The sequence below is a fragment of the Cebus imitator genome, unplaced genomic scaffold (genome assembly GCF_001604975.1).
Source record: "Cebus imitator isolate Cc_AM_T3 unplaced genomic scaffold, Cebus_imitator-1.0 Scaffold156, whole genome shotgun sequence".
In the NCBI taxonomy this organism is placed as follows: domain Eukaryota; kingdom Metazoa; phylum Chordata; class Mammalia; order Primates; family Cebidae; genus Cebus; species Cebus imitator.
Genome location: NW_016107471.1, coordinates 3,861,826 through 3,878,359, shown reverse-complemented (window position 1 = coordinate 3,878,359; position 16,534 = coordinate 3,861,826).

Sequence of the window (16,534 nt, the reverse complement as noted above, 5' to 3'; positions counted from 1 at the left end):
AGTATTAAAAATATAAGGGATTAAAAATTAGAAAAAAGCCTTAATGTTATGTCTAAAACACAGCAAATATTAAATTTCTAGTGGCTCAAATATAGTGCTACTTTTCAAAATACATTCCACTATTTATAATACATCTATCTAGTTAGAATATGCATTTTCTTTGGCACTCACTAAAAGAAAATTTTATGTTAATTTTTTAAACATGTCTGGCAAACATCTTTGTTTTTTTCTGAGTTGGTCCTTGGGGAAAAACAAAAAATGTTGTTTCCCAAAAAGAAATCTGATGAAATAGCATCAGACCCACTCAGTAAGAAAAACTACTCACATTATAAAATTTATTTTTTGATTAGTCTTTGTTGAAAATTACTTCTAGGGCAAAGCATAAAAGAATTGATTAATTAGAATATCAAGAAAATTGTTTAAAATCTTAAGTTTAAAATTAATTGAATTAATTTTTATACTTGCCACATAGTATTAGATGTGAAAAGACATGGATACAGTGAATGCTTCAAAATATTCTTGCTCTATAAGTCTAATTATACAAGTTTGCTCTAAAGTACAGCACGAGGTCAGCAGGAAATACAGCTGACTGATAAATGTTGATGGAATTAAAGCATACTGTAACAGCTAAATACCATTTTTGCAACCTAATGATTTTTGAAAACTATTTGCTGGGTAATTATGATTAATCCAAAAGAAAATCTGGAGATCAGTGCTTTTAATTCAATTTATGGGTGATTAGGGCATTGAGAAAGGTAAGATAACAGTTCCCTTAATGGGGCAGCTTTTAAGCACAAAATTACCTTTTGAATGCTTGAAGAAAACATTTCAAGGTTTGAAGAACCCTGCAGTGATTATTAAAATCTCTGAAAAGCACTTTCTATTCTCTAGTAATCAAACAAAACAAAAGTCCTTTGTCCCACTGAACTTCCACCCTTCAATACAGGTCAGTCAATCTACCCAGAGTCTCACATCTTCATTTTGAGTTTTTTGTAATCTCAAACTGATTTCCCCTTTCTGAACGTAATGTCCCATCTTTCTTCTTTACTAGTCCTTCAATGTTACAGAATCTGATCATCCTCATTTTGATTTCTTGTTCCTCTATGTTTTTCTATTATCCTTAGCTCTGTATTTCATCCAACTCCTTATTTACCCAACCCCTTGGTCATGGACCTATATTTCAATCAAATTCTCACAATACTTCTCTTGTGGATTATCTAATGAAAATATCTAATACATGCAAAGGAAACATACACAGCCTTATGGGCAGGCAAAGGTGGTCAAAAAAGTGTGCTTATGATTATAAAACAAGGAGAGACTGACACAGCTAATAGCGAGATAGAAAAAAAAAACAAGACAACTTAATCAATGAATAGCATTAAAAGCATTTCATCAGGAGAGAAACTGGGAAAATCCCTGTGACATATGTGGGAAAGGTGGCTACATTTAAGTAACCAAGGATTGGACAGATCCAATTACATGCTGCCCCCAGTGTATTAGTTCATTTTCCCACTGCTGATAAAGACATATCTGAAACTGGGAAGGTTTAATTGGACTTACAGTTCCACATGGCTGGGGAGGCCTCAGAATCATGGCAAGAGGCAAAAGGCACTGCTTACATGGTGGAGGCAAGAGAAAAATAAGGAGAAAGCAAAAGCAGAAACCCCTGATAAAACCATCAGATCTCATGAGACTTATTCACTATCACAAGAATAGTATGGGAAAGACCAGCCCCCATGATTCAATTACCTCCCCCTGGGTCCCTCCCACAATATGTGGGAATTCTGGGAGATACAATTCAAGTTGAGATTTGGGTGGAGACACAACCAAACCTTATCATTCCACCCTGGCCCCTCCAAATCTCATTTCTAAACCAATTTTCAAAACCAATCATGCCTTCTCAAGAGTCCCCCAAAGTCCTAATGCATTTCAGCATTAACTCAAAAGTCCACAGTCCAAAGTTTCATCTGAGACAAGGCAAGTCCCTTCCACCTAAGAGCCTGTAAAATCAAAAGCAACCTAGTTACTTCCTAGATACAATGGGCATACAATTATTGAGTAACTATAGCCATTCCATATGGAAGAAATTGGCCAAAACAAAGGGGTTACACGTCCCATGCAACTCCGAAATACAACGGGATATGAAATTTTAAAACTCCCAAAATGATCTTCTTTGATTCCAGGTCTCACATACATGTCATGCTGATGAGAAAGCTAGGTTTCTATGGTCTTGGGCAGCTCTGCCCCTGGAGCTCTGCAGGATGCAGCCTCCCTCCTGGCTGCTTTCATGGCTGTGTTGAGTGTCTGTGGCTTTTCCAGGCACCATGGTGCAAGCTACCAGTGGATCTACTATTCTGGGTTCTGAAGGATTGTGGCCCTCTTATCACAGCTCTGTTAGGCTGTGCCCCAGTAAGGAATCTGTGTGGGGGCTCCCACCTCATATTTCCCTTCTGTACTGTCCAGAGGTTCTCCAAGAGCCCCTGTCCCCACAGCAAACTTTTGCCTGGGCATTCAGGCATCTCCATACATCTTCTGAAATGTAAGCAGAGGTTCCCAAACCTCAGTTTTTGACTTCTGTGCACCTGCAGGCTCAACACCATGTGGAAGCTGCCCGGGCTTGGGGCTTCCACCCTCTGAAGCCACAGTCCAATCTCTACATTGGCCCCTTTCAGCCATGGCTGGAACAGCTGGGACACAGGGCACCAAATCCCTAGGCTGCACACAGCACTGGGACCCTGGGCCTGACCCACAAAACCACTTTTTCTTTCTAAGCCTCCAGGCCTGTGATGGGAGGGGCTGACATGAAAGGGATTAATATTGGGTTTGAGGATTTTTGCTACTTATGCAAATTTCTGCAGCTGTCTTGAATTTCTCCTCAAAAAATGGGTTTTTCTTTTCTACTTATTGTCTGGCTGAAAATTTTTTGAAATTTTATGCTCTGTTTCCCTTTTAAAATGGAATGCTTTTAACAGTACCCAAGTCACTTTTTGAATGCCTCGTTGCTTAGAAATTTCTTCCACCAGATAACCTAAATCATCTCTCTCAAGTCCAAAGTTCCAAAATTCTCTAGGTCAGGGACAAAATGCTGCCAGTCTCTTTTCTAAAACATAACTAGAGTCACCTTTGCTCCAGTTCCCAACAAGTCCCTCATCTCCATCTGAGACCACATCATCCTGGACCTTATTGTTCATATCACTATCAGCATTTTTGTCAAAGCCATTCAACAAATCTCTAGGAGGTTCCAAACTTTCCCATATTTTCCTGTCTTCCTCTGAGCCCTCCAAACTGTTCCAATCTCTGCCTGTTAGGCAGTTCCAAAGTTGCTTCCACATTTCTGGGTATCTTTTCAGCAATGCCCCACTCTACTGCTATCAATTTACTGTATTAGTTTGTCTTCACACTGCTGATAAAGACATTCCTGAAACTGGGAACAAAAAGAAGTTTAATTGGACTTACACTCGCACATGGCTAGGGAGACCTCAGGATCATGGCAGGAAGTGAAAGGTAGCAGCAAGAGAAAAATGAGGAGGAAGCAAAAGTGAAAACCCCTGATAAACCCATCAAATCTCATGAGAGTTATTCACTATCACTAGAATGCATAGGAAAGACCAACCCCTATGATTCAATTACTTCCTCCTGGGTTCCTCCCACAACACATGGGAGTTCTGGGAGATATAATTCAAGTTGAGATTTGGGTGGGGACACAGCCAAACCATATCATCCACTGAGCATCTGTCTATGTTCCTGAGTTTACCTGTTGGAAAGCTTTGGCATTCTGGCACATTGCTCAGGTAAGTGTGGTCTCTCATGACCTTTATTCTGATGTTGATATATTACTGAACAAGTAATTGGAGAAATTCATGGTGTTTACGAGAGCTGTAATTCTCTCCAGTGACACTTTCAGCTTTCATATTTCAGGTCATTGAACTGTTTTTTGGAGTACAGAGTATCAGAAAATGTTTAACCAGGATATGCAAGACACTGCTTGTACTTAAAAGACAATCAAAGAATAGACAGGCAATCTGTTACACTGACGAGGTCAAAGTTTTAGCGTACCAAATGTAGAGTGTCTATGCATTTTGTGGGTGTGTATGGTGCATGTGTATATATAGATGCATCTAGAATATCTGCAACTCAATGCCCATCAACATCCACTTTATTTATATCACTGCTAAAAATGAGCATATGCACTAGACATTCCCTTAGGCAACCTTTAGACAGCACACAAAACTCTATAATTGCCATTGAAAAGAGAAACTGCAGGTTGATGATATGAATTAAAAATGTAAAAATCCTAAAGTTTATGCAGCTGTGGGTAGCAGGTCAAGGGTAATATAATTCCTTTGGTCTTCAGTTTGGGGTGGGGATGGGCAGTGGAAAAGTGCCTTCAGTTGTAAAGATGAATTCCCTCCTGCTTTTATTCTGGATTCTGTTATGTGATTTCTTGGATTAATAGCACAAGGTAAAAGCACAGTTGCGCAGCTCCAAGCTTCAAGAGGCCTCAGGTACATTTCTTGCACTCTTGGTACCTTTGACATTGCCATAAGACAAACATGCTGCACATACTTGAAAGTTTCGGGAGCAGAATGAGATACATGGAGCAGAATCAACCCATTGTCACATGAGTGAGAAAACAGTGAGCAGCTAAGTTCAGTATAGAGTAGCTGAATGCCACAGATATGAGAAATAAATGTTTACCATTTTAAGGCATTGAGGTCTGAGGTGATGTTATGCAGTTAAAGTCCACTGATAACACAACTTCCTTCTCAACTCCTACCAACACCACCTTAAATTTAAGCATATTTTTTCATACCTTCTCTTATGCCTCTTCTTAAATGCTGATTTATATTAACAGAAATGTAGTAATAAAGTGTGATTTTAGTCTGTTTGGGTTGCTATAACAAAATGTCATAAACTGGGTATTAAGCAAGAAAGACAGATTTGGCTTATCAACAACGGAAAAGTATTGCTCACAGTTTTAGAAGCAAGGAAGTCTAAGATAAAGAAACTATCAGATTCAGTGTCTGGTGAGACCCAACTTTCTTGTTTATAGATGGTATGGTCCCACTGTGTCCTCACATGGCAGAAGGGAGAATTTGGGATGTCTTTTATAAGGGCACTATTGCAATCACCTCCCAAAGGCCCCCCCTCCTAATACCAACCCTTTGGAGGCTAAGATTTCAACATATGAATTTCAGGGAACACAAAGATCAGACCATAGCAAATATTTTATTCTCAAAGAAAAAATAATTTCTAGATAAAACCAAAATTAAATATTTTACTGGTACTCAAAACGATTTTAATATGTAATTATCTACCAATTTGTGTCTGTCGAAAATTTATTAGTCCTAGCCAACAGGACCTCAAATTAAGAACTTATTTGGAAATAGAGTCATTGCAGATATAATTAGTGATGTTAGGATAAGGCCACACTGGAATACAAAGGGCCCCTAATCCGATATGGCAAGTGTCCTTATAAGAAGGGAATATACAGATACAGACACACAAAAAGAAAGAGCACCATGTGAAGACTGGAGTTATTCTCTCTGAAGCCAGGAATTACCAGAAGCTAGAAAAGAGGCCTGGAACAGATCCTTCCCTAGTAACTTCAGAAGCATTATGCTGACATCTTGATTTGAGACTTCCCACCTCTAAAACTGTCAGACAAATTTCTTTATTCTAAGCCACACAGCCTGTGGTTGATTGTTCCAGCAATTCTAACACACATGCTAATGGGCATATGAATTGTCAGGAAATTACAGAACGGAACTTCTTGAACTTATTTGGTCTACTGTTTCTTTAACACAAGCTCTCCTATTAATATCTTTGAGAAAAGTGGTAGGCAGAATTCCAAGTTAAGCAAAAATGGCCTACAAATGAAGATCTCTTTTTCCAAGATTCCTGTCAATGCTTACTTGATGGTGTGTGTAATTCCTTGTGATAGAATTCCTGGTTGATATTAATTGACAAAACCAGTTATCTTAAAATCAAGACTCAGGAGTGGGTGAGAATAAAGCGTTCCTCTAATATTCTTTTGTTGTACTGGACCAAGCGTAGAAAGTTAGCACCAAGACAAAAGTAAGCCAGATTGCAGGGTCATTTATTATGCCAGCGACCACAGAGGACTCACGTCTCTCCAACCTGTGGTGTCGAAAGGAGGGTGCCAAGACTTTTTATACCCGAAAAACCACCTTGGGAGTGGGAGTGAGGAGCAGGGATGGGGATGAAAAGGTTTTGGACATTCCAAGGGCCAGGGGATTCTGTGATTCACCTCCTGGGCGGAGACGAGGGTGGGGGACATTTCAAGGGCCAGGGGACTTTTGTCATTCTGTTTGTTACTTCAGTGGTTTACAGAAGTCAAGATAAGCATTTGTTTACACATTATCTGGGTAGTGATAGAAGTCACAGATCTTAGTTACTTATTACAAGTCACCGGAGCCAGGATGGAATTAGCCTGGGCTGCTTATTTTTGTTATTACCGGTAAGCAAAGGCTAGCAATTCTGGCACAATATCACACTTTCAGTACTCAGAGTGCGTATATCTCATTTTATTGAGCTTCACTGTATAGTGCTTCACAGAAAGAAAATGTTTAGAATATGTGAAAGACACTGCTTTTACTTAAAAAAAAAAAAGTAGAATCAGAGAATAGACAGGTAAGTAATCTGTTACATTGAAGGGGCCAAAGTGTTAGTCTACCAATGTGTAGTCCATCCATGTGTTTTGTGGGTGTGTATGGTGTATGTATATAAAGAGATGCATCTAGAATATCTGCAGCTCAATGCTCAACATATACTTTATTTATATCACTGCTAAACATGAGCATATGCACTAGATATTCCCTTGGGCAGCCTTTAGACAGCATCACAAACACCTATAATTGCTATTACAAGGAGAAAGAGCAGGTTGAAAATATAAATTAAAAATGTAAAAATCCTGCAGTTGGTGCAGCTTTGGGTAGTAGGTCAAGACTAACATAATTCCTTTGGCCTTAGTTTAGAGTGGGGATGGGGATGCTTTTTTTTTTTTTAAACAACTTGAAGGTTTGTGGCAACCCTGTCTGGAGCAAGTCCATTGGTGCCGTATCTCTAATAGAACATGCTCACTTCATGTCACTCTGTCTGATTTAATTCTCATATTTCAGATTTTTAAATTACTATTATATCTGTTCTGGTGATCGGCGATCAGAGATCTTTGATGTTACTACTGTAAATGTTTTGAAGTACAATGAAGCTCACCCATACAGGACAGTGAAGTTAATCAATAAATATGTATATTCTGACTTTTCCACCAAACAGCCATTTCCCAACCTCTCACTCTTTCTTCAGGCTTTCTTATTCCCTGGGGCAAACAGTATCACAATGGGGCCAGTTAATAGCCCTACAATAGCCTCTGAGTGTTCAAGTGAAAGGAAGAGTCACAGGTCTCTCACTTTACATCAAAATCTAGAAAATGTAAGCTTAGTGAAGAAGGCATGTCAAAAGCTAAGATCGGTGAAAGCTAGGTCACTTGTGTGATCTTAGCTTTTGTTGTGAATGCAAAAGAAAAGTTCTTAAAGAAAACTAAAAGTGTCCTCCAGTGAACACACAAATGATATGAAAGCAAAATAGACTTACTGCTGATATAGAGAGTTTCAGTCGCCTGGAGAGATCAAAACAGCCACAACATTCCTTTTAGCCTAAGCCCAAAGCGGAGCAAAGTCCAAACTCTCTCCAGTTCTCTGAAGGCTAAGAGAGGTGAGGAAGCTGCAGAACAAAAGTCTGAAGCTGGCAGAGGTTGGTTCATGAGATTTCAGGTATGGAGCCATCTCTGTAACATAAAAGTGTAGGGTAAAACAGCAAGTGCTAATATGGATGCCTCAGCAAGGTATCCAGAAGGCCTAGCTGAGACAATTGATGAAGGTGACTACACTAAACAACAGATTTTCAGATTTTCAATGTTCCAATGGAAGATGAGTCTACCTAGGACTTTCATAGCTAGAGAGAAGTTAATACTTGGCTTCAAAGCTTCAAAGGGCAAGCTGATATTTTATAAGCCTATTGCTGCCATAGATAGTGATTCTTGTGATGGACGTTGGCATAGTAAATTGAAAAACATCTGAAAATGACCGATTATTCTAGATGCCACTAAAACCATTTGTGATTCAGGGAAGGAGGTCCAAATATCAACATTAGCAGGAACTTGGAAGAAGTTTTCTAGCCCTTATGGATGACTTTGAGGGGTTAAAGACTTCAGTAGAAAAAATAACTACAGAAGTTATGGAAAGAGCAAAATAACTAGAATAAGAAGTAGAACCTAAAGATGTGACTCAGCTGCTGCAAACTCACAATTAAACTTGAATGGCTGAGGAGTTGATTCTTATGGATGAGCAAAGAAAGGGGTTTCTTAAGATGGAATCTATTAGTGATGATGCTTGCAAACGTTGGTGAAATGACAACAAAAGATTTAGAAGATTACTGAAAGCTAGATGATAAAACAGTGGCAGTGTTTGAGAGGACTGACTCCAACTTTTTACTATGGCTAACGTGACCTCAAATAGTATCACAAGCTATGGGGAAATCTTTGATAAAAGGAAGAATCCATTAATGTGGCAAACTTCATTATTGTCTCATTTTAAGAAATCGCCACAGCCATGCCAACCTTGAGCCACCACCACCATGATCCAGTCAGCCCCATTGACATTGTGGTAAGACCCTGCACCAGAAAAAACATAATGACTTGCGGAAGGCTTAGATGATTGTTAGCATATTTAGAAATAAATTATTCTTAAGATAAATACTTTTTAAACATAATGCTATTGCACACCTAAGAGAGACTACAGTATAGTATATACATAACTTACATGTGATAGACCAAAATTTTGTGACTTGCTTTATTGTGATATGAAACTTTCTTTATTGCATTAATCTAAAACAATACCTGCAATATCTCCCAAGTAAATCTGTATAATTCATCCTTCAATCTGTCATAAAAACATAGCATTATTCATATTCACTAACTTAAAAATAAAACAAAAGTCCAAAGCATTTCCCATATTTTTTTCATAGCAGTCTAAGAAAAGGAAATTATCTTTTGAGTAAAATTTTCCACCATCATTCCCTGTTGATACTTCAATGTATGTAGCTTATTAAAAGATGGAAAATAAATATGATTTTGGGCTTTTCCATAAAGGGATAATTTTATTAGCTTTACCACTGCTTGGCTGAAACTGAACTCTAGAGAAAGAATGGGATAAAGCCCTCTCAAATGCATTGTATATGACTTTTTTAATTAAACATGAAACCTACACTGATAGATTACTCAGAATTTTTAATGTCCTTTGTATTTAGCAAGACCCAATCTAAGTATGCAAGCAACAGAATAGGAAAAAGTATTTGCAGTTTACCCATCTGACAAAGGGCTGATATCCAGAATGTACAAAAACTAAAACAGATTTACAAGAAAAAAACAAGCCCATTGAAAAGTGGGCAAAGGATATGAACAGGTACTTTACAAAAGAAGGCATACATGAGGCCAGCAAACATACGAAAAATGCTCATCATCACTGGTCATCAGAGAAATGCAAATCAAAACTACATTGAGATACCGTCTCACACCACTTAGAATGGCGATCATTAAAAAATCTAGAGACAACAGATGCTAGACAGGATGTGGAGAAATAGGAACACTTTTACACAGTTGGTGGGAGTGTAAATTAGTTCAACCATTGTGGAACACAGTGTGGCGATTCCTCAAGGACCTAGAAATAGAAATTCCATTTGACCCAGCAATCCCATTACTGTATATATCCAAAGGATTATAAATCGTTCTACTATAAGGACACGTGCACACGAATGTTCATTGAAGCACTGTTTACAATAGCAAAGACCTGGAACCAACCCAAATGCCCATCGATGATAGACAGGAAAGGGAAAATGTGACACATATACACCATGGAATATTACGCAGCCATCAAAAACGATGAGTTTGTGTCCTTTGTAGGGACATGGATGAACCTGGAAACCATCATTCTCAGCAAACTGACAGAAGAGCAGAAGATCAACCACCACGTGTTCTCACTCATAGGCGGGTGTTGAACAATAAGAATACATGGACACAGGGAGGGGAGCATTACACACTGGGGTCTGTTGGGGGGAAATAGGGGAGTGACGGTGGGGGGTGGGGAGTTGGGGAGAGATAGCAAGGGGAGAGATGCCAGATGTAGGTGATGGGGAGGAAGGCAGCAAATCACACTGCCATGTGTGTACCTATGCAACAATCTTGCATGTTCTTCACATGTACCCCAAAACCTAAAATGCAATAAATAAATAAAAACAAATGATTGACTAACATTTTAAGCAATTATTGAACAGAATTTATTTTATAACCCTAACATATTCTTCTTGAGCAAGCAGCTTTTAGAGAGATTATAATTTACAACACTGTGATACTTAATTGTTCACAAGACTGATTCTCAGGGCTTTGATGGCTTCTTATACACCTTGCAATATCCTGTAGCCCCACCACAGAGGAGCCATTCAACAATATCTCTCAAAGCTTGTTTTAAGGTCTTGGAAATTGTATTTTGAGGACTTCACATTTGTTATTTAGAAAGAGTAATGTCCAGAAGCAAAGTAAAATAATTTTTAAAGTATTTAAAGTAAGCGGTAGCATAGTCTTACGGAAAGATAAATGGATTCTAAATTGAGAATACATATGCTACAATCCTCAACTGGAGCAGATTTTGAACATCTCACACTTAATCTCTGAGTTTTCAGTGATCATACTGAAAAAAGATACAAGTGATATGATAATTTCCAGCTATAAGATGTTACAACTTGAGACTAGATGGAGCCTGTGGTTAACAGTCTGAGGCATGTCTGAGTATAACTAGCAAAGCTCTCATACAGAACTAGCATGCATATACAGTATGAGCTAATTAAAAGGGGTGGGATTATGGTCTTTATAGAAAATGTTTGAATATAGGACTTTGGAAGAAAGACAGTTGGTGAATAGTGTGCTAGCTATTCTTGGCTCATTCCAATGAACTGCTTTTCAATATTCAATGAGAAGTTTCACACAGAACTTTAAAGTGGTGTTTTCCCAAGGTACTGCAGTATTTTCTTTAGACCAAGAAACCATTCATCACATGTGCCATTAACAAGTTTTCACGGAAAACAACACAAAAGGATGGGATGTACTACATTAAATTTATGTATCAATTTATTCAGAAATCCTGATTTCAGAAATCATAAAATAGGAAAGAAACTTGTGACACAGATTGAACAAAAAATAGGACTTTGGGATATGGGACCCAAGCTGTGTTACATTACTATAATTATGTCACGGATTTATTATTTCACCTCTCACATAAATGTGAATGTCATTTTAGTGGGGAATTTGGCTATCTTGTTTATTTTTCTACCTTTACTCTCTTCTTCATTGTTTGATCTCCAGGAACTTGAACAGTAGTTGGCATATGCAACATATAATATGTATTTGTTAACTGAATAAATGAAGTAATTGTGACAATGTCTACCACAGATTTGGACAGAAAACATGGTCCCCATTTTCACCTGAAAAACAATATAGCCTGTGAACAGTATTGACTAAAGAGAACCTCATATTGTTTTAACAGCTCAAGTTTTTCCAGCTTTGGAAAGTCCATGCCCTATGCAAGAAGACTGTACTGTCAATGGTCCACCCATAGCATGCCAATAATGCAGAGCTTTCACTTCAAATAGTTTTATAGAGAAGGCAACAGCAACACTGTTTATAAGGCCATGTAAATCACCATTGCATGTATCCACAGACCAAAGTAGTGAGCTGGAATTCCTATAGTATGCAAGTAAATACAGCAAGCCAGTGACATTTGAGCTATAACTGTGAATGTGATCCCCTTGGGGAAAATCTAGGTTAAAATTCTACCATTTCATTTATTCAACAAACATTCATTAAGTGTCTATTATACAAAATAACATGCTAAGTACTGAGAATGCAAAATAAACAAGCTCCAACTTCTGCTTACACTGTTTTACCTGTTCCTGCCCAAAGCTCACAATTTTATTTGTGGGAGAACAAATTATTTTTTGTAAATGACCTTTATAATAAATATAAGTAAGTTGCAAGCAGTGTTTTATAAACAAACTTGTGGGAGCTTTACTTCTTATATATTTCAGGAAACAAATGGCAAGGACAATTGGCCATCCTGTTTTTCAAAGACTGTGTAGACTCTGTACTTTACAAAAGTTGAGACCTAATTCACTAACTGTAAGAAAAGTAAGTAGTGAAACTCATGATATTCAGAGAAAGCAAAGTATTGATGATATTACATGTAACTACAAACAAAAGTATTTTTTAATGAGAAAAGAAATACGTTGACATCATTATAAAAAGAACCTACAACTACAGAGACACTCTTCCATAGGGGACCTATGAGCCAAAGCTTTTGGGTAGTCACCACCAGGAACCAGTAGTATACGGAAATAATAGAGTGTTTGAAGAATTTCATAGGTGCACAAGTACTAAGAACCAAGCTGATGTGAGAAAAAGCAAGGCAAATTGGAAAGGGAAACTTGCATGCAAATGATAGTTATCTCTACTAATAATTACCTTATTTTGATAGAAAAAAATAGATAATTGCCTCAAGGAACCATTAACTCTGAAAAGAAAAAAAATATGCTTATTTTATTCCTGTTTCAAAATGTATTAGAAATGGCAATGCTCTCTATTCTTGCCTTAATTGATAGGATTTAAAGGCTGGTCCAGATTCTAAAGCATTTATTTTCATCTAACTGAGTAAAGGAAAGAGGTGTCAAAACAAATAAATCATGATTACCTTAAATATTGAACAATGGAGATGTGATGACTGAAGGAGGACATAATTGAATAAACTCTGGGAAATTTTTGTATGGTTAGAGCATTTGTTTTAGGAAGGCTTTGAATAGAACTACAATCTTTTATAAATATCCTACCTGGGAACCCTGAAAGAAAACAACAGTCACATTGAAAAGTATTGAAATAAAGATCATCGGCTATTTTGCATAATCTACCTACTCACATCATTGTCTCTCTCCTTTATATTAGATTTTACTGTTAATCGCACTTTTCTTATAAAAGTTTCAATTTTCAGTAATGTTAGTTATTAATATAAAATTTCTATAGATTACAACAAAACCTCAAATAATCCCTCATTTTAGTACTCCCAAAAGTGGGAAGAGGGAGAACTTAATACATAACAGAATAAAATTAATCTTTTATCCCACGGATTCTCTTTCTCTCAAGTAGAAACTTTTAGGATGCTTATTTTAAAAGTGTTATGAACACATAAACATATGTTGTACAGCCTACCTTCCTGTGTCCAAATACATAAGTAAACAGGTTTTACCCATGCTATGGCTAGAATTACCTTGGCATACTATTTATCATTTCTTATCTTTCACATAGGCTTAGACATGCTCAACCTTCTCCATTTTTAATCTGGTTCAAGGGTTGAGTACGTAATTTATAGGGTCTACTGCAAATTTAAAATATAACGCCTCTTGCTTGAAAAATAGGTGGGAAAAAAATCACTCTAATACTAAAAAATGAAGGTTTTTTTCATTCTTCTTAGTCTACTGACTTGCTATGATGTTTTCTGTTTGTTATACAATGTCCTTCTAGGAAAAACTAAAATTTTAATTACTAGCATAATTTTTACTGTTTGTATTTTGCAGTAAGAGTTTAAACTGCAACTAAGGACATTTGACTGGTATGTAGAATCATAAAACTTATACAATTATTATATCATACATATGGAAAGATTACACAAAGCTAATTCAACTGTTATTTTATATGTTTATATGTACACATTATACCATTCACACCCTACCTTTATCTCACTATGAGTAAAAAAATAGAAAGTATAGGTTGCCCTATCTTTCCCTTTCTTTCCATGTCATCATTTTGACTGTAAGTACTTGGCTAATACAGGGAAATAACACAAATATAAAAGGATATGGTAGGATTTTTTATAGTTTGTGTATCTTACAATGCCACTGCCCCCTGTATGCATTTGAAGCAAGTTCTGGTTCTAAAAAGTATGGCCTCTCAAGGTTGTCATGCCCTGCTTATTCAGTCATAGATATAACACATTTATCTTGCATTCACTCTGAGCCTTGCTGAATGCCCACACATTGCAAGTTCACCAAAACTCTGTGCTCATGGAGTATTGCAAATACTGTATACTAATCTCGTGACAAGGAACAGTGTTGGGACACTGGCATATTGTACATTTCACTTCTGTTCACATCACATGCTCCATTATCCCAGCAATTTTTCATTTTCAAAACATAAGTTCAAAGATCAAATTATTAAGAATTTAAGAAGGTAACAACCATATATTAAACCAAATTGTGGCCCTTCTAAATATGGGCCTTTGTGTGATTGCCCAGTTCCTAAACCCATGAAGCCAGCCCTGACTGGTCGCATATATTATTTTTGCTTAGGGAAAATGAGAGGCTTTATTAATGTCTTGAGCCCGCATTTGTTGTAACCTGTTTTGTCATTACGTCAACTGTAATCTTACTGTTTACAGTGAATTAAATGTCTGTCTGTATCTCACCAAAAATTTTATGTTGAAATTCTAACCTTCCAGTGATAGTATTAGGAGATGAGGCCTTTGAGAGGTGATTAGGTTATGAAATAGAGCCTTCAAGAATGAGATTAATGCTCTTATAGAAGATCCCCCTAGAGAGTTCTCTCCATTCTTTCCTCCATGTGAGGACACAATGAAAATTCAGTCACCTGCAATCAGAAAGAAGGCCCTCACCAGAACCTGACTATGCTGGTACCCTGATATCAGATGTTCGGCCTCTAAAATGGAGAGAATTAAGTTTCTATTATGTATAAGCAACCTGGTCTAGGCAACTTTGTGATAGCATCCCAAATTAAGATGCTACTGTGTCATGTAATTCTTTAAGGAGGAAGATGGCTTTACAGCTTGTTTCCTAAACGAAATGTCATTTAATAAGATACAAGTCTATATTGTTAATGCTAGCCAGTTCATAAATATAGTATTTCACTTCATTACAATTAGCCTTGACAAAGGAATAAAAAATTTAATGCGTAAAATATTAGGACATTTCATTCATCTAATATTTATTGAACACCTATTGTACATCAAGAATTGTTTTAACTCTGGGGGGAAATCTTATATCATGAACACTACTCATTTTATAGATCTTATCATATTAAATACATTAAATCAGCTCTGTCATAAGACAGGTTTCAATGCATAATAAATTGAGATACTTGCTTATTCATCTAATATTTATTGAATTCCTATTATGTCTCATTCACTATTCTAGGCTCTAGGGATACCTGAGTGAATTCAACTTACATGCAACTGTTTTTTACAGGCAAAAACAAGTATACACAAATATAAAAAATAATGCCAGGTTATAATAGGTGTTATATAAGAAAATGAAAGCAGAGTAAAAGGATAGATGGTGATAGACAGTTGCTATTTTAAATAAGCCTATTCTGGAATACTTCTTTGAGTGTGCAGCATCTGAACAAAACCAAAATTAAACAGAGAGAAACAAAGCCAAGAGATATCAGAGAAAGCACTCTACCAGGCAGAGTTAACAGCAGACATTTATGCAGCCAACAAACATAAAGAAAAAAGCTCATCATCACTGGTCATTAGAGAAATGCAAATCAAAACCACATGGAAATATCACCTCACACCAGTTAGAATGGTGATCATTAAAAAATCAGAGACAACAGATGCTGGAGGGGGTGTCGAGAAATAGGAACACTTTTACACAGTTGGTGGGAGTGTAAATTAGTTCAACCATTGTGGAAGACAGTGTGGCGATTCCTCAAGGATCTAGAAACAGAAATACTGTTTGACCCAGCAATCCCATTACTTGGTATATATCCAAAGGATTATAAATCATTTTATTATAAAGACACATGCACATGTATGTTTATTGCGGCACTGTTCACAATGGCAAGAACTTGGAACCAACCTAAATGCCCATCAAGGATAGACTGGATAAAGAAGATGTGGCACACAGTTAGAATGGCAATCATTAAAAAATCTGGAGACAACAGATGCTGGAGAGGATGTGGAGAAATAGGAACACTTTTACACTGTTGGTGGGAGTGTAAATTAGTTCAACCATTGTGGAAGACAGTGTGGAGATTCCTCAAGGACCTAGAAATAGAAATTCCATTTGACCCAGCAATCCCATTACTGGGTATATATCCAAAGGATTACAAATCGTTCTACTATAAGGACACATGCACTGTTTACAATAGCAAAGACCTGGAACCAACCCAAATGCCCATCGATGATAGACTGGACAGGGAAAATGTGGTACATATACACCATGGGATATTATGCAGCCATAAAAAATGATGAGTTCATGTCCTTTGTAGGGACATGGATGAACTTGGAAACCATCATTCTCAGCAAACTGACACAAGAGCAGAAAATCAAATACTGCATGTTCTCACTCATAGGCGGGTGATGAACAATGAGAACACATGGACACAGGGAGGGGATTACTA